Below are 25,664 nucleotides of genomic sequence, written 5' to 3' on the forward strand. Positions count from 1 at the left end.
CACACACAAAAGAATATCACAGGAACCGCTTTATATAGATATATATTGCAAGACGATAAAAAAGATTTCATAATAAATTTCATATGATATTTAATCTTTTTTTGTAATACTTGAGGAAAGATGACTACTAACATAAATATTAATATATAAAATAATATTACTGTTAAATTTAAGGAGACTAGTATTCTATAAGCCCTGTATTCTATAACTTGTTATGCAATCGTTATGTGTTCATAATACTCGTAATGCAGTCAATGACTGTATAACAAGTTACAGAACAGAGACAACAGTGAAATTCTATAACTCATTATGGAATTGTTGAACTCATAACGACTGCATAACGAATTACAGAATACAAGGGCAGGACCGCAGCCGATTTTCATATGGGATTGATTGTTATTAATAATTATCATGAAGCTCAAACAACTCAATTAGTATACATTCTCTTTTCACTTTGATTAAATTATATAAAATGGTCTGCATCAAAATCGTGTACATAATCACGCTATCTTTCTTAGATGGCACGCACCCTTGCGCGACACTCGAAAAGATGATGATCGCGCACACATTTCGCGTGCGAGAAATCAATTCGCTTCCCGATCCCGATCAATACCGATCATTTATTCTTTCGTAACGCTTCTTATCCTGAAGCCGAAGTATGAACCACACCGATTCTATCACGTATTACCGCTGCATTTTTGTCATCTAATGTTCTTGGTATACGCGTACCGCGAGGACAGCAGTACACGAGAATTGCCTGAGTTTCCGGCGAGACCGGCCGGTCTCGTTACTGCTCGCAATATACTTTCTTTCGAACTGTGAGAAACCATATCGAGTGCGGAGCACGTATGCACGCATCTTATCGAATGCATCAGTTATCAGTTTACAAGCTTCGCCTACCGCTCGCTTTGAATACATCTTCAATTCGACAACAATAAAATTTAAATTCGTACAATGAAGAGATTATAATTACACACCGCCTTGGCGAGCGAGTCTTTCTGACATGATGACGAGCTTTGCAAACATACAACATATTTGGGTCCTTCGAACCGGATTGTTGCCAAGGAAAGTTATTGTTTGCTTGACTCTCAAATATTCCGAGTCGTGCCTTTGGAAATCATGTCGTCTTTCGACGAACCAATGAGCTTCTCCAGCAGATGGGCGCCATATCTCGCACACTCACAAATTTTAAGAAGCTGGAATAGGCCAAGATGACACGTGCCATAACGCTTCGCAATCTTCAAGGAGACCTTCGCCAAATGCCAGGAGCTGGATTGCAAAATTATGCTAGCTGCGGACGAGAAACTGAAGACAACTCATGCGTACTTCACCCAGATCTATTTCCTAACTTGTGAAGACTATTTCCACGAAGCTGCCGACTATGGCTGACTATACGAAGTTCGCGAATTCCATTCCGCTGCACATGACGTAAGTGGTCTTAATAACTCGTTCCGGTCATTGTCGCATCCGAGGATGCGTGCCGATCTTCGACAAGAGTTTCGACAAATGGGAAAGCTTTCGCGATAAATTTAAATCGATGATCCATGATGATCAGAGTTTAACGAATGTCGAGCACATGCATTATTTGTGTTCGTGTGTAAAGGAGGAGCAAGTAACGCTCTTGACCATCCCGCGACAACCAATGATAATTTCACTACCGCGTGGAATATTCTCGTTTCCTGGTACGATAATAAACATCGCCTTATTACGATATATTTACAATCGCTTTTCAATTTATCGTCGCTCACGATGGAAACCTCTAACGATCTTCGCATGCTTCGCGATCAAACCAATAAAGCGATACAAGCTCTGAGCAATCTCAGTTGCGCAATTAAACAATGATTGGCTTGTTTTTCTAATTGCACAAAAACTCGATAAGTCATCGCGAAAAGCTTGGGAACTTAAACTCGGTGATATACTGTAGATTACCCGCGTTATCGCGAACTTGATCAATTTCTCGCACCTCGCATTTGCGCGTTTGACACGATCGCACGCGCGAACGCAATGGAGAAGTTACAGACGACCTCCAAAAGAAAAATTCTCGCCTTACATACGTCTAGCGTTTCGTTCTTGTGCAAAGCGAATCATCTATTATATCAATGTTTTACATTCCTCGAGTAAACACCATCCCAACGTTTTGAATTCTAAAAATCAGAAATGCTATGTGAATTGTTTTAGTACGAAGCATGCTGTGAAGAATTGTACAAATTCTCGCGCATGTCGACAGTGTAGTAAACGGCATCACACGTTGCTATATTTTGATAATTCCGTTTAGCAACTCGTCCGCACCCATGAGAATGAACAGCCGTCGCTACGCATTTGTTATCGAAAAAACTGTTGCGCCGAGTTCCAAAATCTTGCTCGCGATCGCACGCGTTTATTCGCTTCATATAAACGTTTTGTCACTGTTCGCGCGCTCCTGGATCAAGAATCCATCTCTACGTTTATCTCCGAATCGCTTGCTCAACGTCTACACTTTTTGAGAATTAATCGCTTTGTTTTCATTACCGGCATTAGCGAAGTGCAGTCCGTCGTGCGTCACGCTGCCCACATTACGATTACTCCATCTCGCGACGGACCTTGCCTATACTATGACCGTTTATATTTTGATCATTAACGAAATATTTACCGAATCGAGTAAATACCGCGTATAATTCAAGTCCGGCGTATAATTCACATCGCCGAACTTGAACTTGCCGATCCCATGAGTTCGGATCAGATCGACATTATAATCGGTGCCGATCTCTTCGGCATTCTTGACGGGGTTCGAAAAGGTTCCGAACATGAGTCTACCGCACCAAATACGACACTCGGCTGGATTCTTTTCGAACCAATAGTCTCGTTTCCGACTACTGTCTCAATTTTTGACTACTGAGTCAATTTCTGCATTTACGCATCACGGAGTTGTTCTTGAATCTCTCGATCGTGATCTTCGTTCTCTTAGGAGATTGAGAAACTGCCTCAGAAAGCTCTTCGAAGCTCTGAGAACTACCAGTGCGAAGAGCACTTTTGAGCCACATATTCCCGTACACCGGAAGGATGCTATATCGTCTGACTAACTGTTTAAAAACGGATCATTTATCTCGAGAGGCGAATCGCTCTATTACTGTTTCGAACTTTCGCTACTTGGAACAACGCTTAATTCGAGACTCAATTACTGCTTCCGAATACCGCGAATTTCTCGCAGAGTATGAAATATTCGGTCATATGACTAAAACCCACCGACAGAAATTGTCAAACCAGAGCAAACTTATTATATTCCGCATCACGCTGTCTTACGTGACAGCAGTGCAACCATCCGCTTACGAGTGGTCTTCAACGCTTCATGTCGCATCAAATGGGACGTCGTTGAACGATCATATGCTCATTGACCCTCAGAAGAATTTAACTACTGTCTTAATGCAGTAGCGCCAATACCGTTACGTTTACTGCCGATAAATCATCCAGTCAATCGTGTTTCCTAATGAGATCGCGGCTCTAATAAGCGCTTTGTACTAAAGAACAACCCGCTCTTTGTTCTCAATCCTTATGGACGAGAATGGATTTGTTCATATTCGAGAAAGACTCCGTCCAGCTCGCCTCCCAGGAGCGACGAGAAATCCTATCGTCTTACTCGCGCACCCGCTATTAGTTTTCATTATCCACCACCATCATCTTCGAATGTTGCATGCCGGTTCTCAATTAACACTCGCGTCGTTGCGACATGAATTCTGGATTCTCCAGACTCGCGCCGACGTATCCGTTGAACTCATGGGTGATCTCCCGGCTGCGAGAATCAACTGCACCGCTCGCATCTTTGTCCATACCTGCGTTGATTACGCAAGTCCGATTGCCGTACGAACGATTCCCGGTCGAGGGCATAAATCGCAAAAGGCGATTTATATTCTATTCAAAACGCTTTATTCATATGCCTTACGATCAAAGTTACACTTAGAGCTCATTAGCAATTATACCTTTCCTACCTTTATCGCAGCGTATCAACGATTTGTTTCTCATTACCGACATCCATGTATTCCGATAACGGAACTATGTTTCACTCCGATCTCTCTCCGATCGCGAATTGTCCAATGCACATGCGAAAGCAATTCGCGATCCTAACTTCCGAAATCGACTCGCTACAGACGGAATCGTGTAGCATTTCTTACCCTCTGTGTCGCCGCACTTCGGCGGTCTGTGGAAGGCCGGCATTAAAAGTTAAGCATCATTTAAATCATCGGCCTTCACACACTAACTTTTGAAGAGATATCTACGCTTCTCTATCGGATCGAGGCGTGTCTTAATTCACGCCCGATAGCTCCTATTTCCGATAATCTCAACGATTATCACGCTCTGATCCCCGATCATTTTTTCGGAACCTCTCTTATCGCTCCCACCGAACCGCGTGCTTGACTTAAATGAACATTTTCGCGTTGACAAATGATTCAACAAATAACAGAAGATTTTTGGAGGTCTTGGTTCGATGATTACTTGCATATCCTTCAACGACGCGCAAAATGGCACGACTGACCAAAGTCGGCCAAATTATTCTCGTGTGTAACCTTTTGGTTCTACCGAGCCAATGGGAACTTAGTCGGATTGGTATGTCATCCAGGTAATGATGAATGAACTCACGTGGTAACCGTAAAAACAGATCGTTCCGAATAGAGCCGATCAATTGTAAAATTTTGTTTTTTACCTATCACGATCAATACCAAAGAATCTAAATTCCGTTACGGCGGGCGGAATTTCCATTAAATGTACTTGATGTTATCCATATCGCGAACCATAAGCTGCGATTGTATTGCGTTCCGATCTCTGTATTCTGCATTAACTCATTTTCGTTGTTGTTAGATAGGGACCGAGCCGTCCCTATCCAATCATGCCTTTGCAGACATTCCATTCAAAACATCTCGCTCCTGTTCTAATCATCTATCTATCTCAGATGGCATCCGATCTCCCTTGTGTGACACTCGAAAAGTTGACGATCGCTCACACGTTTCGCGTGCGACAGTTCAGTTCGCTTCCCGATCCCGATCAATACGAATCATCTATTCATTCGTAACACTTCTTCTCGAATTATTAAGTAAACCAAGCAAAGCTTGTTCGCGCAATAACGCTGCCTTTTGTCACATAACTTTAATGATATATGCGAGGACACCGCGCAAGAATTGCCTGAATTTCCGGCAAGATTTACCGCTCTCGTTACTGCTCACAATATACTTTCTTTCGAATGACTATGAGAAATCACTCGATGTCATATCAAGTGCGAATTATCTGTGCACGCATCTTACCGAACGCATCAATTATCAGATTACGAACATCGCTTATTGCCTGCTTCAAACAAATTAATTTGACTTAATAATTTAAATTATTACAACAAAAAGAGTTTTCATTAATACACATCGCCTTGACGAGCCTTTTTTACAAGGTGATCGGCGTCACAAACACACAACAGATAGAAATTAATAAAAAAGTGGAATATTTCTTTAATTTGTCGATAAATAATTTCAAAATTACGTTCAATTTTTTTTATAATATCGCGAAGTATACACGGAAATGAGAAATTAATTACATTATTAATTGTAAACTACATTAATTGCAAAAATAGAAATCGCGTGAATTATGTATCGTTTACATATTGGTAAAAGTATCGATTAAGAGACTCCAATAACCTTAACCGTGACATATGTTGTCGCGGTCATGACCTCCAACAGGATTCCTTGTCTAGAGACGCACGATTTTTCATTTTTAGATGTACAAATAAATCTCATACAACATTGCGTAGTTGCCTCTTCTAAAATATATTTTATTAAAGTAGAACATTTTTTTATGTAATAAATGATTTTTATGTAATAAATGATTTTTTATGTAATAAATGATAATAAGTGATTTTTTCGAACTTTTTTTTTTAATAACTTTTTTAACGAACAATGAGTGACGTTAAAACTTGAAGATTACTCAGAATCATGATCCATATGTCACCTTTCATCAATATTTACCCAATACGATTTAATAAAAAGATTTTTACGTATCCACACGCACATCCGCATGCACGCACACATTCAACACAATTATGTCTGTAGATACTCACAATACATAAAAGCAATAATTCAAAGAAGAAATGATAATAATTATTTACTAATGTAAATTATTTGCAAATTTGTTATTTATAGTGTTTCTATATCTAAATATTATCAATATTATATTGCATTTTATATTATTTTTCCATATTTTATCATATTTATTTTTTTGTGTATATTCCTGTCCCATAAACAATAATAAAGTAAAATCTCCTATTATGAGATAGATTCCTAATAAGAAATAGCGGCTTGCTTCCAATTTCACAAATACTGATGTCTATTAATTTAGATATCGAAATTCTGATATCTTATATTAGAAGCTTATATTAGAAGCTCTCATAGTAAGGGATTTTCCTTTATATCATTTTTATATTTTCATAATGCAAATATCATTGAGATAGCTAGTTTGCACTTTAAAACATTGACTTTCCCAACAAATAATTTAGAAATATGTTTAAAATATTTACTAGAAATATTTACTAGAAATATTTATTTATATTTATCATAAATATTACATAAAATGTTTAGTTCATATTTTAATAACATTTCGAAAATAAAACTTAAAAAAGTGAATATGTAAAATATTTATATAACATTTCAAAAAAATAAATAATAATAAATATTTATGAATATTTATCATAAATATTCTGAGAATATTTATTTCTTAAAATATTCTTAAAATTAACTTGTCTAATCCTGATTTATTTTGATCAATTTACTTCCATGGTTGTTTCTATTGAGAGAGATAAGATTATCGAACTTTGTTACAATAATCATAAATTAACTACACTAAAAATTATCTAAGACTTATAATTATCTAGGCTTATAATTATAATCGAATCGAGATTAATAGTAACTAAAAACTAATAAAAATACAAAAAGGAGGTAAGAAAATTTTACCTAGTTGTTTTCTTAAATGTCATTGCAAGTAATACAGTGAACGAAATTTATATAAAAACACTACTATTTTTAATATTAGGTGTACAACTTTACTTCCGCCGTTTTCCTATAGATGGATTTTCCTTTATATCATTTTTATATTTTCATAATGCAAATATCATTGAGATAGCTAGTTTGCACTTTAAAACATTGACTTTCTCAACAAATAATTCAGAAATGTTTAAAATATTTACTAGAAATATTTACTAGAAATATTTATTTATATTTATCATAAATATTACATAAAGTGTTTAGTTCATATTTTAATAACATTTCGAAAATAAAACTTAAAAAAGTGAATATGTAAAATATTTATGTAACATTTCAAAAAAATAATTTCCTTTAGCGGTAAATGGTGGTCGAAATAAATAGACGTCATACAATAAACTTGGGCATCTGTCAACATAACCCCATAGAAACATTAGTCGATTTGTGTCTGCATCATAAAGTTATTCTCGATTAAAAATGTCAGTTTACGAGCCAAATTCTCGTCATTTGCGGGAGGTTTTAATTTTTTGCTTCAATATGAAGAAATCTGCGGCTGAGGCTCATCGAATGCTCTCAAATACTTATGGTGAGGCCGCTATTAGTGAAAGAACGTGTCGTGAGTGGTTTCAACGCTTCAGAACGGTGATTTTGATGTCCAAGGTCATGCTCTGTATTTGGTGGGACCAGCTCGGCGTAGTGTATTATGAACTGTTAAAACCGACTGAAACAACACACAGGCGATCGGTATCGAACGCAATTGATGCGTTTGAGCCGAGGATTGAAAGACAAACAGCCGCAATACAACGAGAGACACGATAAAGTGATTTTGCAGCATGACAATGCTCGACCCCATGTTGCGAAAGTGGTAAAGATACATACTTGGAAACGAAATGGGAAGTCCTACCCCACCCGCCGTATTCTCCAGACGTTGCTCCCTTTGACTATCACTTGTTTCGATCAATGGCACACGGCCTGGCTGACCAGCACTTCCGGTGAAGAAGTAAAGAAGTAATGAAGAAGTTCTTATGAAGAAGTAAAAAATTGGAACCATTCGTGGATAGCCTCAAAAGATGACCAGTTTTTTCGACGCGATTCGTACGCTACCCGAAAGATGGGAGAAAGTAATGGCCAGCATGGACAATACTTTGAAAAATAAATGTATAACCAGTTTTTTACAATAAAGTCTCGAATTTCGGAAAAAAAACGGCGGAAGCAAAGTTGTATACCTAATAGAAAAAATGTCTTCTAAATAAAATTAAAGAAAAATAAGAATATTATGAAGGAATAGCAAAAAAACAGTATTAAGAGCAAATAGACTATATTATCTTTTTTATAAATAAGTTATTTATAAATATATATTATAAACAGTTAAAATCGATTAAAGTATTACAAAGAACATAACAATTCAAATATTAATAATTAATATTAATAATGGTACTTCCATCATTACGCCTAATTAACTCATGTATTCTATTTTCTATATTACAAACTAACTTTTACAATGTCATCGATTTTATTCCATTCTTTTACAACGTTTTTTAAACTCTTTAATGCTACTGTAACATTTATTATTTCTATATATTGCTCTTGATAGATTTCTCTATAACTTCTCTATCGAAATTAAATTTGGCGAACCTGCCGGAAAATTTGTCACTTCATAAGCAAATTTTTCGATCGAAACCTATATTCTTGTGTTTTCTTTGTATTGTATATAGCAGTGTTGTCTTGTTGTAAAATAATATTTTCTTCGTGATTTTCTTCAATAAATGGAATTAAACAATCTTCTATTAAGTCGATATATTTTTTTGCGTTTATTCTACAATACATTCTACATTATATATAAATTTCGCATATTTACGTCTTTGAATAACTAAATGCAGTCCACCAAACATCCTCTGCCGAAAAATCTGCTCATCTGGAAAAATCTGGTTATTGTCTTATTAGTTTGTAAATCATGTGAGTAATATTTAAAATCATCAAGTTCATGTAGATTACTTTTTTCGTAAAAAAATACGACATTTTTTTATTCGTCATGGCAAATCATATGATTTCGAGCAAACTTTAATCTCGCAGTTTTATAGCCTTGAGTATGAGGAGGCATCATTTTTCGATTCCACTTTAAATCTTTATCTTGTTGTAATATTTGCTGCACACATCGTGTAGTCACCGGCAATTTCAAAACTCTTGCTACTTCACCAGCAGTTTTATTCCTGGTTTGTGTTTCTTTAAAATTCATGAATGATCACGCCTGTAAGTTTTGTGCTACCGTTTGTATAACATGATTTTCACGCAATCTCAAAAAATTATCTATAGAATTACTGAATCAATCAATTTGTTGACGATCCCTTGAACACAAATATTTGCATCATTTGTATGCTTATATGTATTTTTACTTGTTCTTCTGAACTGAAAAACTTTTTTCGTGGCATTCTGGTAGAAGAAAAATGATTTTAAATTATTTAGAAATTGTATAATATTATTGTATAATATTATTCCTGATACTTACTTTCCCTGAGAATGACGTTTCTGGTTTAAATGATAAAAAACAATCATATTAACATTGTTCTTATATAATAAGTATTAAAAATATTTAATTTTTATACTTAAGTACTATATTACTAATAATTTACAAATCGATATTATTATATTATACTTTTTGTCATATATGTTAGCACTGTTTTTTTAATATAAATGTATAATTGCAAAGTAAGATGGCCAATTATTCGCAAATATTTTTCGTTTTTAGACTTTAAACTGTTCTAATCTAAAACTTTTAAGTTTCAATTTCTGTAGCAATTTCGAAACATTTGTTTTTGTAATATTTATGTCGTAATATGCAATACTGTTTGTAATTGTAATATTAATTTTAAAGATATGACAAATGAATGTATGACCACTTGATACTAACATCTTCCTCATTATGGCATGACCTAACAATAACACGTTTGCTGATACAATACTATATTTAACTATAACGACTACAAATAACACATTTGTTAGAATAATTTTCATCGCGGAATGACGTATCTTTCGAGTGATCTTATATTTTTTAAAATATAGCAGCACGATAAAAAACTTTTTATACATAATTATACATAAACGGTTATACATACAACGGTTATACAACTTATTTATAACAGTTACAAAATATGTACAATCGTTTATATATAATTATTTATGGAAATTTTTTTACTAATCAATTTGTTGCGTAGAGTTCTAGATAGACGTGCATGTCAATACGAAATCGTGGTCGGATCAAACTAATCGTTCACACGCACGCATACACGTGTACAGATGTTGTGAGAGTCGACATTTCTAAGAAAATGCGGTGTCGACACAGATCAGAGCGACGATCGGCGCGTATGATCACCAATCTGTTTATGATTGTCCGAAACGCCATCGCCGCTAACCATGGTCTCCTTATCTTCTAAATATCAAGCAGGACAAAAATCGAGGAGGCCGTGGAGATTATTCATTCGCCTATGATCTGAGTAAGAGTACGGATCTCGTATACAAATCAAGCGAGTCTAAGTCCAGAATGTTGTGTGTGATCGCGATTCAGGATTTCTCTAGGCGTTGTCACGAACATAAGTCCGATACAAGTGATACGGAGTGACTTAGGGTAACTCGACAGCACCCTCAGGCGTTGTCCGAAAGGCGATCCAGGGACTCGAGTTCCCTCAGACGAAATCGTCGTTTAAATATACGAAAGGCAATCCAGGGATTCGAGTTCCCCCAGGCGAAATCGCCATCTTGAACACGCGACGACATAAGCCATAGAGGCAGCGAAACGTATTTCGTAAGTTATGTGCTGGATGAATTCAACTCGTGAATTGTACTCGATTCAATTAAATAATATTCGTAAACGAAATCATAGTGTGAGATATTAATGTTGTCTCCCTGAACCACGAAACACAGTTATATTTTAAAAGAGATAAGATCACTCAAAAGACACGTCATTCCGCGATAAGAATTGTACTAGCAAACATGTCATTGGAAAACATTGAAGATCATGCCTATAATAAAGATGATAGAATTAAGTGATTAAATATTCATTTGACATATTTTCTAAATTAATTACGATTATAAATAATACTGCATATTACAACATAAATTTTAAAAAACAAATGTTTTGATTTTGCTCCAAAAATTCAAATTTAAAAACTTTTAGATTAGAACAGATCCCAAAGTTTAAAGATAGGAAATTATTTGTGAAATTATAATTGATCAACAATTTTCCTTGAAATTATACATTTAGAAAAAGAACAGCACTATTATGTATATAATAAAAAGGAAAATAATATCAATTTGTAGATTTTATTAATAATGTTTAAAATATAAAAATAAAATGTTAAAAACTTATATATAGTTATATGATAAATTATACATAATTTTATATATATTTTTAATTAAATTTATAATGATATATTTATATGTGAAATTTATATATAATGAATTTATATATAATGAAATGGTTATATATGAAAAAAATTATTTTACTAGAAGATTACATATAAATAGACAAAAACCCAGCTAAATAAAAAAATTGCAATTTTTACTTGTTGCAATAACAAATAAAAAACTTTTATACAATATATTTTTTCTTAACTTAATAATTAAATAATTTTTTTCATAATTTAATAATCAAAATATTTTATACCTTTATTAAACACACACACACACACACACACACACACACACACACACACACACACACACACACACACACACACACACACACACACACACACACACACACACACACACACACACACACACACACACACACACACACACACACACACACACTACAAAAGCATAGAAAAGTATTTATATAAATACCATTATTAATAATATAAAAAAGGGGAATAAGCATGTATGGCAATGTGCGCATGCACGTGTGCTTAGAGAGTTATAAATGATTGATTACATATAACATATTAGTCATAGGATTTATGGAGAATGATTCTAATTTATATTAAACAGCTTTATTCAGCTTTTAAAATTTTCATAGAGAGCTTTGTACATTTTTTCTGAAAAAATCAATTAAAAAAATATTTATATTGTGCTTATATGTATTAATGGATGTATGGACGGAGCGGAAAAAAAGATTCTATTACCAATTTATAATTATTTCCAAAACTATTATAGTTATTACAGTTGAATACATCAGCCATGAACCAAATAGATATCGGACAGATCGTGAATCTTCTCAGCAAAGATGTCATTCGTTTCGGTTATCAATGAATTACATATGGATATCTGAAACATATGAATGCCTTTTATGATAATTCTTCATTTTGTGAAAGTATTCGTGTACAATCCGTTATAATTAAACAGCATTTCAATCATATTCTTGAAAAAAAATAACTTAAATTTATTAATCTCTTTTATAGATTATTGATTAAATATACAATTTTTTTAATAATTATAGTATAATATTATAATTATAGTATAGTATAATAATTATAGTATAATAGAAAATCTATTATATCAATTATGCTTATTACATAAATCATTTGTATACATTTTATAACTCCGTGACTTAGTTTAAACTATGAAGACGAAGGACTTCTTCTTTTGAAGTTGCTCTTAAATAATTGTTGAAGTTGACCAAGCTTTCTTTTATTTTTATTCGCAAATCGCGATCATAGAAACAATAATGTGGCAAAAAGTCGGTATCAAGTTTTGTCGGCATCGGGACGTTGTTGATTATTCCAGGACAAAAGACTTTGAGTTTCTTGAATCACAAACTCAGAGCAATGATTGCACTACTGACCGACCGAAAAGTAATTGATGAGTGAACTCATAGCTGGAATACAAATATCCTCAAGAAGTTTAATTATTCTTAAACAATATAGCTGATGAATAAAGATATAATATTAATATCCAAGTACCATTTTTAAAAAAATTTTATGAAATAAATTTATGAGATGATAATTCTCGGTTCAAGTGAAGATGTATGCCTGGAAGAAACCGTTCAGATTGTGCCAGTAATCAGAAAATTGAAGATCAAGCAAATCAAATTCCCATCGTGAACGCCGCATATTTGGCGTCATAACCTTTACTGAATCATAACCTTTATTGAATGATTGATCATCTTTCGCCCTGATAAAGTTCGTTTTAATGGAGAATAATTTGACTGTCAATGTGATTTATGAAATGTCGACATACTTCAACATATTTCAACTCGTCGTCGCATTGTACTTTCCACAAGAGCTAATACTGCTAGGTGAATCAATAAAGTTATTCGATTGGAAGTATATGTTATTATATTATTTTTTAATTTACGATGAACTTAAACATCTACAATCATTCTTATATCTCTATTGTCACATACTTATTGAAGTGCGCTTAATTTTTACAGGATTTTTTGCTGATGGACGATGTGAACATGAGACATTTCTCGGAGAACACGTCGTAGTTGCAGTTTAAATCTCAGAAACCAAATAAAACAACTAATGCAGAGAATCAAATAGACAGGTAGATACATCTCGAGAAATGGAAGTATCATTCTATCCGAGCATCAAAGATTATCTGACCTTCCCGTATACGTAAAGCTTCAGCGAGTTTCCGCCAATTGGATCAGTGATCAGTTGCCGTCACTTTGTGCAATATCAACTTAATCTATCAATCCAGATCAATTATGTATAGTCAATGCAGTAGGCTCCGGCAAATCGTCTATATTGATCTATCTACTACTGAAAAAATTAAAATCCTGGCACGGGTTCCATAATCCCTCAGAACTCCTCAAAATATAATTTTTTGAGTAATTTATCCATTGGATATTTCACGAACAATCCGAATCTGTGTAGCTCCTATGCCAGTCAAGAACCTTGGCTTTTCGGTGGTACTGTAAGAGACAATATTGTTTGACGAGTTCTATGACAAGGCTAGATACATACAGATAATTTTCATCCAAAGTAATCCAAAGTTGTTGCGGACATAATAGAGTTTATATATTCCTACTATTGCCACGTTAGTATCAAAAATTTTTATGTATAACTAGTAACAATTCTTACAATTAGATCCTTCAATCTTACGCATCAATCATTAAACATGAATTACGTTTTTGTGACTGGATATAAAAGAAGATATTTTAGTAAGTGTTATGAATTTTTCTGAATCTTTAATCTATATGTGATTCCATTTAGATAAAAAAAAATGTTTAATATTTCGAAATTTTTAACATTCTTTAAAGTTCCTTTTTGATCAATTATTCAAATGTTTATAAATTAAAAAACTTTATAATAAATATATAAAATTTTATAAATTTAAAATATAAGAATTGTTAAAAATATTATTAAAATCTTTTTGAGAGTTTTTAAAACCTTATTTTCAGATATAGGAAATCAGGATATTTTTGTCGAGTGTGATATTATTAAGTTGATGATGATCGTTATAACTATCCATAAAAACATAAAACGTAACGACGATGTAGACCTTTTTTTGCACATATTTATCAAAGATACAAATTATCGATTAATTTTGTTTTAGAATATTATATTATATTTATAACGTATGCTAATTGTATTAATTGAAAGCCATTTTAATTATAAGCTCGAAATAAGCGATTCTGTTTAATTTGTTTAGGAAATATACATTTTCACTCTAATAAATTACCGAACTTACATCGATTTCAATTCCTGGACTTGTATTTTCTTTTCTCGGTTCTTGCAGAGAGTTAACAATTTTTGTATTCCAGGAAGAATTTTAAACAAATTTTCGAAGGACATAGACATCATAGATGAATGGCTGCTCAAATTGATTGGAGGCGATCCAGGGATTTTGCGTAATATGTGATATAATGATCATGGAAGCGATAATTAATCAGTGGATGCTGATATTGATAGCCATATTAGTTGTCTTGTTTTTGTTCGCTACGAAATTCTGAATATGAAAATTAGTCAAGACCTCGAACGTCTCGAAAGCGTCAGTAAGCTTGTAAGTATTATATTGGAGCAAATAACACGTTATCAGAAAAAAGTGCGGCGTATATTACATCCTTGAGGTCTAAATTCGTGGACTCCTGCCAAAGAATTTAAATTTTTAAGTTCTTATATTTCCCGAAATTTAATAAACTTTTCAGAAGTTTTTTTGAATATGTTTTTGCGTTTTCAGTGAAGATATTTTCGTACGTAAATGCCATTCTGAATGTTTGCCGACGATCAGAAGTAGCGGCATTGAAATCGAGAAATTAATGCAAAAATGATTTGATGAATTGCAAGATCATAGCGGCGTGGTCTCTTTTTAACATGCGCGATAGCCTTTGCTGTCGGATTTAATAATGTACCTGTTTCTCTTTGCTTTTCTCTAATACTAATGAATGAGACCAGTAAATTATATCTAATTAATTAATAGGTTCTTACTTAAGAAGAGTAAATCTTTTTCTAAGGATTTCATAAAGATGCAAAAGGCTATAACTTAGAAGAATTAATTAATAGAATTAAATAAACTTTCAGTTTCAATCCTTATTTTTGTGTGTGATTCTAATTCTCAATCATCAAACTATTGCAAATTCTCTTTGTTTTTCGTACTACAGGCAGTGTTGCCGATAGCAAAGCAATATCGTAATCATTCATTCTAATCGTTTTACAATACACTATAAAATAGTTTAGCGAGTCGATGTCACTGATAATTTCCGTGGAAAGGATTCTTCAGTACACCTACACAAAACCTTCTTAAGGAGGAACCTATTACTTCGAACAATTCACCTACATCTCGAGGACAATTAATCTTGAAGGATATCAATATGAAGTATTATGTGAATGATTTCCAGTTTTGAAGATATAAAATAAATCGACTGTTTATTCTTATGAACATTTGTTGTATTTTATCACTATTTTGGCGATCTCGCTGAGCGCACGAAAATCGTAATGGCGTGGCCAGGCGATCACCGTCCGAGCGTTTTCCGCGGATTTACTACGTCGAGGGCACTCGGTCGAGAAAATGCGAATTTCTCTGCTTTCCAGATTTTATTAAAAATAAGCCTCGAGCGCGGGCGAACGTGTTTACAACGGATACGAAAAGGATCTTAGCGGTAGCGCGGCGATGACTTTCCACGAGACGAGTCGCGTGCAGAAGACGAAAACAACAGTTTGTTTTATTGCCAAGACGATCTGATATTATTTTTTTTAATCGATTATGCGTGACGCATGCGTCGTTTAGTCGACACATCTCGTGGATTCATCGATTTTTCATAGATGCGATTAGGCGATATAATTAAAGATCGTGAATCACAGAGATATCGAACACGCCGCCCGCCTTGAAAAGATTGACTTTCAAAGTAACATACAAGCATGAGTTCATTGGCGTGACATGAAACGCGAATTACTCTGATACAATTTTTTTTAATATCACATTTAGTCATTGGACTGAAAAATCAACGCGTATTATCATCTAAGTAGGCAAGCGATATAATAAGTGAAAAATAATAAGGCATCCTTAATGAACGTAAAGGAGCTCTGCGCAAGATAGGATATAATCAGATAGTAATAGCTAAAGATACTTAAAACTAAATGTTTGATAACGCATCGACTAAGTTTAAATTGATAATATTAATAGTTTAGACAGAGGCCTCACGTAAGAACCCTTGGCAGTTTTGATAGTTGCGGTGCGAGCAATGCCGTCGGAATCAGGATGAACCTCCAGGACCCGTCCCATTGCCCACTGAAGCGAAGTTAGATTCGGCTACCGTATGAGTTGATTAGTTGACAGCTGAGTTCCCTTGCTATCCCTAGCCATCCATTTGATTCGGGTTTGTAGAGAATGAAGATATTCACTCCACCTATGCCAAATATGCTGCCGGATTTGCTTTACGCGTTGCCACCGTAATAGCCTATTTTCATTAACATCGCTCAAGTCAACGCAAGGAAGACCATTTAAAGTCGTGCCAACTAAGAAATGTCCCGGACTTAGATACGCTAGGTCGTTAGGGTCGGCGCTTAATGGTAATAAGGGACGCGAATTGAGGATCGCTTCAATTTCATAGAAGGTCGTTTGCATTTCCTCAAAGGTCAAATGAGCCTTGCCCACGATCCGAGTCATGTGGTATTTTGTAGATTTTACGGCTGCCTTCCATAAACCTCCAAAGTGAGGTGCATTAGGCGGGATAAAGCTCCAAGAAATTTCTAATTCGCGAAGAAAATTTTTAATCTCAGACTGGACTTGTGGATCATTGTACATGTCGTATAAGTCTTGAATTTGTTTATGCGCGCCACAAAGGTGGTCCCGTTGTCTGAATATACGTTCGCGGGTCTACCCCTACGCGAAATGAATCGCTTAAAAGCGACAATAAAGGCCTTGGATGTAAGATCACTTACTAACTCTAGATGAACCGCCTTCGTGGCGAAGCACACAAAAAGCACAACGTACGCTTTGTGACTTGTGCGTTTCGACGCCTTCCCTCACGTAAAAGAGCGGCCCGGTGTAGTCTATGCCACAGCGAGAAAAAGATAGATCTAAATACGTTAACTCGACTGGCCGGTAGTGAGCCCATTAAGGTCTCTGACTAATTAGGTTTGGCCTTAAAACAGGTTACACATTTTTGTAATATTCCATGTGGATCGCAACGATAGCGACCAAAAGCGTTGGCACACAAAAGCCATCGTGGCAAACCTGCGTGTAAGTTTCGAGTATGTTCACGCTCTATAACGTTATACGTTGAATCAATATGTGTTTGCGTGGCAGGAGAATTGGATGGCACACATTGAAGGCGAGATTCGAATTTTTTAATCTCCCGCCAACTCGCATTAGTCCGTTTTCATCTAAGAATGGAGATAGAGATAAAATATTACTAGAAGTATTTACAATTTCGTTCTTGACTAATGCTTCATATTCGCGATAAAACGCTCGCTGTTGCACTGTTCTGCAAATACAATCTAAGGCGGTAGATACTTCAGCGGCGGACACGAAAGTGAATATTCTGTGCTCCCGGTGAGCCTTGGATAATCTTAAACAATACGCTATGATGCGGCATATTTTGTTTAAATTGGAACACTTGTTTAGTAATTCGTCAATGATGCAGGGATGGAAAGGAAACGGCTACGCGGATTTTCCTTTGTTCAGGATCATTGTCTAAACGCGGGAAGACACTGGGCGGCCAGTGTTCTTCATTCCATTTTAGAAATTCGGGACCATTCTACCACCTCTCAGCTTCAATTAAGTCATAGGGATTTATCCCACGCGACAATGTATCGGCAAGATTGTCGGGGGATGCGATATGACGCCAGCGTTCGACTTTTGTAAGGCGCTGAATTTCACCCATCTTATTTGCCACAAAGACTGACCACCACCGCGAGGAGGAGGTTATCCAGTTTAATACAATCGTTGAATCCGATTATAGGTAAGTCGGGCATTGCAAGAGTTCCAAAGACTCTCTAACCTTGTTGACTAAGCACGCCAATAGTAAAGCGGCCGATAGCTCTAATCGCAGTAACGAAACGGTTTTGAGCGGCGCGACGCGAGACTTTGAGCACATCAACTTGGAGTGATAATCGTTGAGATCGAGCTTGGTGCGAAGATATATGCAGGCTCCGAACGCGCGTTGGCTGGCATCGCAAAATCTGTGCACTTCCACGATTGATTGATGAATATTGAATTTAATGCATCGAGGAATTTTTAATTGATTCAAATTACTCATCTGTGTTCTGAAAGCGATTCAACGAGTATAGATGTCCTGAAGAACAGACTCGTCCCATTGGATGGCCAATTGCCACAAATCTTGCAAGATGAGCTTTGCGATCACAATGATCGGACCCAGAAGGCCCAGAGGATCAAACAATCTAGCGACCTCGGAAAGTATGACTCGTTTTGATACAACGTGAGGTTGTTTATTAAGATTGCAGAGAGATTGAAATGTATCCTGACACTGATTCCATTGCATGCCCAGAATGGGCATGAGTCCGCAGCATTATCTCTGATAATGACCGGCAAACGATTGTTTGTTTCTAATAATTCAAAGCAATTCGAGGCCCATTTGCTTAACTCGAATGCTCCTAATTTTAATAGTTGAATAGTTTCATCGCGAATTAGTTTCAATTCGTCGATTGTATCTGCTCCGGTGAGCATCAACATAAAAATCTCGAAGAACGCATGCTGAACCGCGAGTGAATTGATGAGCGTTCTGCTCGGCCAAATGCTTAAGTCATCTGGTAGCCAAGAATGACGCGGAAACTGTACCGTAAGTGATAGTAGTGAGTTCGTACGTATTGACATTAGCAGAAGGATTGTTGTGCCAGAGAATTCTCTGCAGGCGCGTCTGAGATGGATGCATTAAAATTTACCGATACATTTTTATGATGACAGCGGTGATGACATAAGTGAAAAAGCGGAAACGCATTAAAATTGAGATTAAATCTTGTTGAACGGTAGGTCCTACTAAAAGAGTATCGTTTAACGATACGCTGGAACTACTGCGGCAAGATGCATCGAATACAACACGGATTTTCGAAGCTTGTCCGACCGTTTTGAAGACGCTATGGTGGAGAAGATAAAATGATATTGTTTCTTCCGCAATGGGTTAGGTTACATGCATCGCATGTATCCCAGCGATAAATTCGTCGAGAAACGCCGCGTATTGAATTTTAAGAATAGGATCGCGCTTGAAATGTCTCTCAATGCCCCTCAATCGCTTGAGAGCAGATTCACGTGAATCGCCAATGTTATTTAACATTTGCTCTCTGACTGGAAGCTTGACTATATATCTACGCTGAGAGTTTTGAGACACGTTGTCTAAAAAGTGACGCTCGCAAATGTTTTCCTCCATTGTATAATTGTGCAGTTGCATGGAGATGTCGTCCATTTGCCAGGCACGACTGACATGTTTGTGTAATTCCGCATTAGTTACGGACGCGTGAAGCGAGTGGACCCTTACGGCTGTCGATATGATGCTGTCCAAATGAACCGCCAAAATCCAGCCCAGTCGCGTTTTTTGGAGAGTTGGATGTCTAAAGACTTGACTTGACCGACGCATATTAGATTCCAAAACAAATCCACTCCAATTAAAAGATCAATATCCGATGATATGTGAAATCGTGGATCAGCTAAACGAATGTTGCGCGGAAAATTAAATTTATCTCGTCCCAAAGAAAACGTCGGAATTTTGCCAGTAATCCGATCAGTAACGATGCATTCGATAGCCGCGGTGTAAGAGTTGAGTCGCGATTGTAATTTGATTCCGACCACGTGATTGGTCGAGGTTACCATGCCGCAAATCGAGAGGCTTAGACGCGTTTCTAAACCGAGAGCTTCCACAAATTTCTTGGTTACGAAGTTCGCTTGCGATCCGCAATCCAATAGGGCTCGACACCTGCGAGAGCCGTTGCTGCCGCAGATGAACACAACCGCAGTCGAAAGCATAGCTTGTTCGTTAGATGATTCTAAAGCATAATTCGATAGGAGGGAGGGAGGAGGAGTTGCCTTAGGTGCAACTTTCTTATTGGTATTGCTAGTCGATGGGTCCGCGGCAGAGGATATATGAAGTAACGTATTGTGTTTTGCCTGGCAGACTTTGCATTGACCGGAAGTGCATCTACTTGATGAGAAGAAGAGCGCAAGCAATTGACGCAAAGTTTGCGATTGCGAACTTCCGCGAGTCTTTGTGATATTGGAAGTGCCACGAAATTTTTGCAATAATAAATGACGTGTTCTCCTTGACAGAAGCTGCATTTAGGTTTAACAGTGGCCGCGCATGATGACCGCTTAGCATTTGGCTGCGATTTTGCCTCGATCTTCCTTGCGGAAATGGAGCCAGCCCTTGTGATAGGCTCGAGCACTTGACATCGATAAGCGAAAATTTAACAGCTGCTTAAGCGATGGCAACTCGTTGCCTGCTAATGAGGTTCGCCACTCGCGTAACGTGAGTGAATCAAGTTTTGAAGTTAAAAGATGAACGAGAAGATCGTCCCAATGCGTCGTGGGACGCTTCAATGCCTAAAGGGTGTGCAAATGTTTTGTGGCAGAGAGTCTTCGGAGCTCGATTGCATTTTCCCTTGTCATAGTTGGCAAATCGAATATAACACTGACATGAGTTTGAACGATCACGCGCTTGTTGTCATATCGCTCCCTGAGAATTGACCACGCGACATCGTAATTAGCGTCCGACAATTCCAATGAACTGACTACAGCGCTTGCGTCACCGGTGATGCTCGCAGATACTGAAATCTTTGCGTATTTGAGAGCGAGGTGTTGAAATGGATAACCGAGTTGAAAATGTCGAAAAACGGGAACTATTCATCATATTTGCCGGAAAATGTCGATAAATTTAGCTTAGGCAACCGAATGTGCGTACTACTATCTGATTCGCAAACACTTGAGGAGGACGGAGAAAAGATGGACGCTCGCGATGTCGACGAAGGGGAAATGAGCTCGCGAATTCTACCGGATAATGCATAGAATGCTTCCTCGAAACCGTCTCGATCGCAGCCTTCGGACTCGTCTAATAATTCTAGACGCGATTGCACATCGTTATATTCCGCTCAATATAGCTCGAGTTTCGCCTTCCGCTCTTCGAGTTGAGCCACTGTTGACGGGTTAATGGCGGCGATTGAGTCTACATAAGTTCTGATATGCGTACATGATGCCTTTATAGTCGCGCGCTGTCGCTTAAGTATCGGCGCTTCTGATTGGTCGATCATTTTGAATGTGAATGCGCACGCATATACGCAACGGACGCGGCAGAGGAAACTTAGTTGGCAATGGAGACAATGGTCTTCCTTACCTTGTTACGCACGCAATTACTCCTAGGAGAGGATGCGATAGATGCTAGATGCCTTCCAGTCGAACGTTGTTAGACGGAAATGTTTCTCTCGCAGATGATGCGTCGTTAACTTCCGTTGCACGTCTATTAGGCCTTATTTTCCGCTGTCGACAAGATTCCGCTCGTAAAATGCTGATTCTGCGCCAGGATATGACGTAATATGAGCCGGGCTGCGTCTCTGATGTTTAGACGCGGGCCTGCTTTATAGAATTGTGTGCTGCCGCTGGTGTGATGCTTGCACTGTGATTGTTGTTACTGCGACGCCTTTCTCGTCTCGATGTAGCATCCTTGACAAATTGCTGCTCGCTACTTCACTGAGGCTAAACACTTGAAGTATCCGGCTCGAAGGACCAAAAGATGTTTTGGCGATCTCGCTGAGCGCACAAAAATTGTAATGGCGTGGTCAGGCGATCACCGTCCGAACGTTTCCCGCGGAATTACTACATCGAGGGCACTCGGTCGAGAAAATGCGAATTTCTCTGCTTTCCAGATTTTATTAAAAATAAGCCTCGAGCGCGGGCGAACGTGTTTACAGCGAATACGAAAAGGATCTTAGCGGTAGCGCGGCGATGACCTTCCACGAGACGAGTCGCGTGCAGAAGACGAAAACAGTTTGTTTTGTTGCCAAGACAATTTGATATTATTTTTTTTAATCGATTACGCGTGACGCATGCGTCGTTTAGCAATCGACATCTCGTGGATTCATCGATTTTTCATAGATGCGATTAGGCGATATAATTAGAGATCGTGAATCACAGAGATACCGAACAATCACGCTTTACAGAATCTGAACATATCCATTGAACCTTGCTGGAAAGTTGGAATGGTGTGTCAGCAAATTCTCTTTGATCTCGGTTTTTCCGTTTATTCAATGAAGGTCTAGAAGGGGATCAAGATCGATGATCGAGACACAAACACGTGGACATGAGTGAACTGTGCTGCAAAATCTCCATTAAAAACCTTGCTCTTTTCCGAGAATCTACAATCTGAATTCGTTTAATCAGTACAATGATTTGAAGCTGTGTGTTACGGCAAATCGACCTGAATGATGTCACGCTAGACCACGATATCTTCTCTGGCAGTCATAACTTCAGCGACAGTCAGAGGCAACTCATATGCCTGGCCAAAGTCATCATGAGGAACAATCGCTCGTTCTCAATGAAGCCACAGCCAATATTGATTCGTAGTAAGGCTTTACAATTCTTTAGGATTGTATTTAAATATCATTTGGTGAAGATGACAATAAATTTTGATTGATTAATTATATATTAATAAATTCTCTTTATGCATTAATAAATAACAAATTAAGTCACAAATAATTGTAACAAAGTCATGATGTGCAAATATTTACCTCTCGGATGTAATATGATTAAATCATTGTACTATGTGAATATCTGCTTTGTTGTACATATGTGACATCATTATATAGATGAATTAAAAGATATTGTGTTATGATATATTCAGATCAAGATAATAATGTAGTGTAACCTTTGATGATTTTAGTAACATCACAAGTTACGACTGTGACTATTGAGAGTTTATTATAATATGAACGTGCTATGAGATATAGCAATAAGTTACCATATGTAAATAATTTAAACTTTCTATTATTAAGTTGCTACTTTTGCGAATGATTGCGAATGAACAAAGTATTTTCACAGTATGTTATAATACATCAATCGGGTACGATAAACATTCGTTTTATAATAAATTCAAGATTAATAGAAATCAAATTTTTTCAAATTAAATCGGATTGGTAAACATTTCCATCAAAATTGTATATATTTTGAATCTGTAATTATGCAACGCACCAGAGAGAGAGAGAGAGAGAGAGATTTTAAAACTTAACATGTTTATAAATTTACATTCCTAAATTTGAAACTCTATTTCTAAAGCACAAATGCTTTAATTCAGAATACAAAAAGGCGCAGTTTTAAAGAATGCACCATTATCACGATTGCACATTATTTGAATATGATTATAAATAGATAGCAATCGGATTATCGTGATGGAAAACAGTCCTTGTCGTGATTGGTTTTTCTGTTTTAATAATTAAAATGAAACGGGCTAAGAAAAATATTAATTTTCTAAGACAAAAAAATTAAGAGATATAAGTTTCTATATAACTGTCTAAAAAGTTTCATAATAATTTTGAATAGCTTGATCAGTTCAATCTCTGAAAAAATAAAATTCATTCTGAAAAATGAAGTTTTATTCTTTAAGATTGAATATTGGAATATTCTTGTTCAAGACCAACTTAATTTTTACTCTTTAGAGAGAAAATTTACTTCAAATTATTTAGAGAGTTCAAAATTGACTTTTTATTTAATAAAATACTTTTTCCTGAAAATTCAATGTTATGTATATAAAAAATAATCAAGCTTTTTTGGAAAATTTTGTAATATCCTGGAGAAAAGTTTTCATATGCATTTGATAATTAGAATTGTCATATCAATAGGAATTTGGTTGCCCATATGAGCTATTACACAACAAACCAATTTATTATTTTTCGCAAATGGTGGAGAATGGGTAATCATATGGCGTAAAATCTTTTAGAACAGCCGAAAAAGGCTTGCGAAAAGAATAACGATTGTGAATTGAACTTGCGCAAAATAGTGTGAAAGCGACACCACGCTTACAGAACAAACCGCTTCATAGATTTTTTATTTCTAAAAATCTTATACTAAAAATATGTATATTATATATTGTATATAAAGTTATATACAGTGTTGGAACAGATACCGTTTGAAAGATATCTAGATATAGGTATATTACGTAGAAAATATATTTAGATATAGTACAGATACATTTTTTTAATTATCTAAGTATAGATACAGATATAAAAAAAAAAGGTATCTGAAAATTTAGGTACTTTTTGATATTGAAAAAAAAAGGAAAAAAAAGAAAAATGGAGAAGTAAGAAAAAATATAAAAAACAAGAAGAGAAGAGATATAAGCATCATAAAATGCTACATTTTATTTGTTTATTTTATATAAAAGAATGTCTCGATAATGAAAATTTAAGTCGAAACAACAAGCTACGTTCATATACAGAAGGACCTACGAGATCACTTCTCATAAGCAAGTACACTGAAAGAAATGATTTTGTTATAGGAACAAATAACAAATTGTTATAGGAACAAAAAAAAGGGAAAATAAATGTGATATTGCTTAAGAAAATCGATTAGTTACTATTGCAAATTAATTATTTCTCATTAGTAACAAATAATCAATAGTATCGCTAGCAAATAAAAGACTCATATACATATATATAACCAGTTTAGAACGTATCTAGGTAAAAGTATCTAGATACTTTAGCTGTACCTAAATGCATTACTTAGATTATAGGCGATACTTGTATCCGTATCTAGTTATTTTTGGATACGGTATCTTTTAAATTTTATACATAAGTACAAGATACTTATATATTTTATTTTATGTTATTAGAAATTAATTTTTGATCACTATATCTACTACTATAAATCATTTTTACTATACTATAAATCATACAATTTTTGTTTAAAAATTTTTATCTTTTATACTTTCGACGATATTCACCTCGCAAGAAAAATACCGTTTTCCTTTCAAAAGGGTGTTTCACCTCTTAAACATTTAGAGCACGTACAAAAAAATACATGTCTCTTAGATTTTCGTGTTTAACAATATATTTCATGGAGAATCAAATTGGTTCCGGACAGTTGTGAAACTTTCCTTGTGAGTCGAAAAATTTATTGGGCAATTTTTGCAATACTTTAGGAGATATTAATTTCTAAGTATCACTTAATGAGCACGTATCCGCGTGGATTATCACCAAGTATACGCGCATCGCGATCGCTTGTTGCGCGGGGAGTGACTGCTTGGTAGGCGCTCTGCTTAAGTTGTGACGCTTAGCGCGCGCCTACCAAATAATCCTCGCGCGA

The 25,664-nt window shown here is 35.9% G+C and overlaps 1 pseudogene; it reads left to right on the plus strand.

Moving 5' to 3' along the window:
- The first annotated feature begins 4,493 nt into the window (after nucleotides 1–4,493).
- On the plus strand, nucleotides 4,494–24,365 carry LOC105621831 (annotated as a pseudogene).
- The last annotated feature ends 1,299 nt before the right edge of the window (nucleotides 24,366–25,664 follow it).

The sequence above is a fragment of the Atta cephalotes genome (genome assembly GCF_000143395.1).
Source record: "Atta cephalotes unplaced genomic scaffold scaffold00037, whole genome shotgun sequence".
Taxonomy (NCBI): domain Eukaryota; kingdom Metazoa; phylum Arthropoda; class Insecta; order Hymenoptera; family Formicidae; genus Atta; species Atta cephalotes.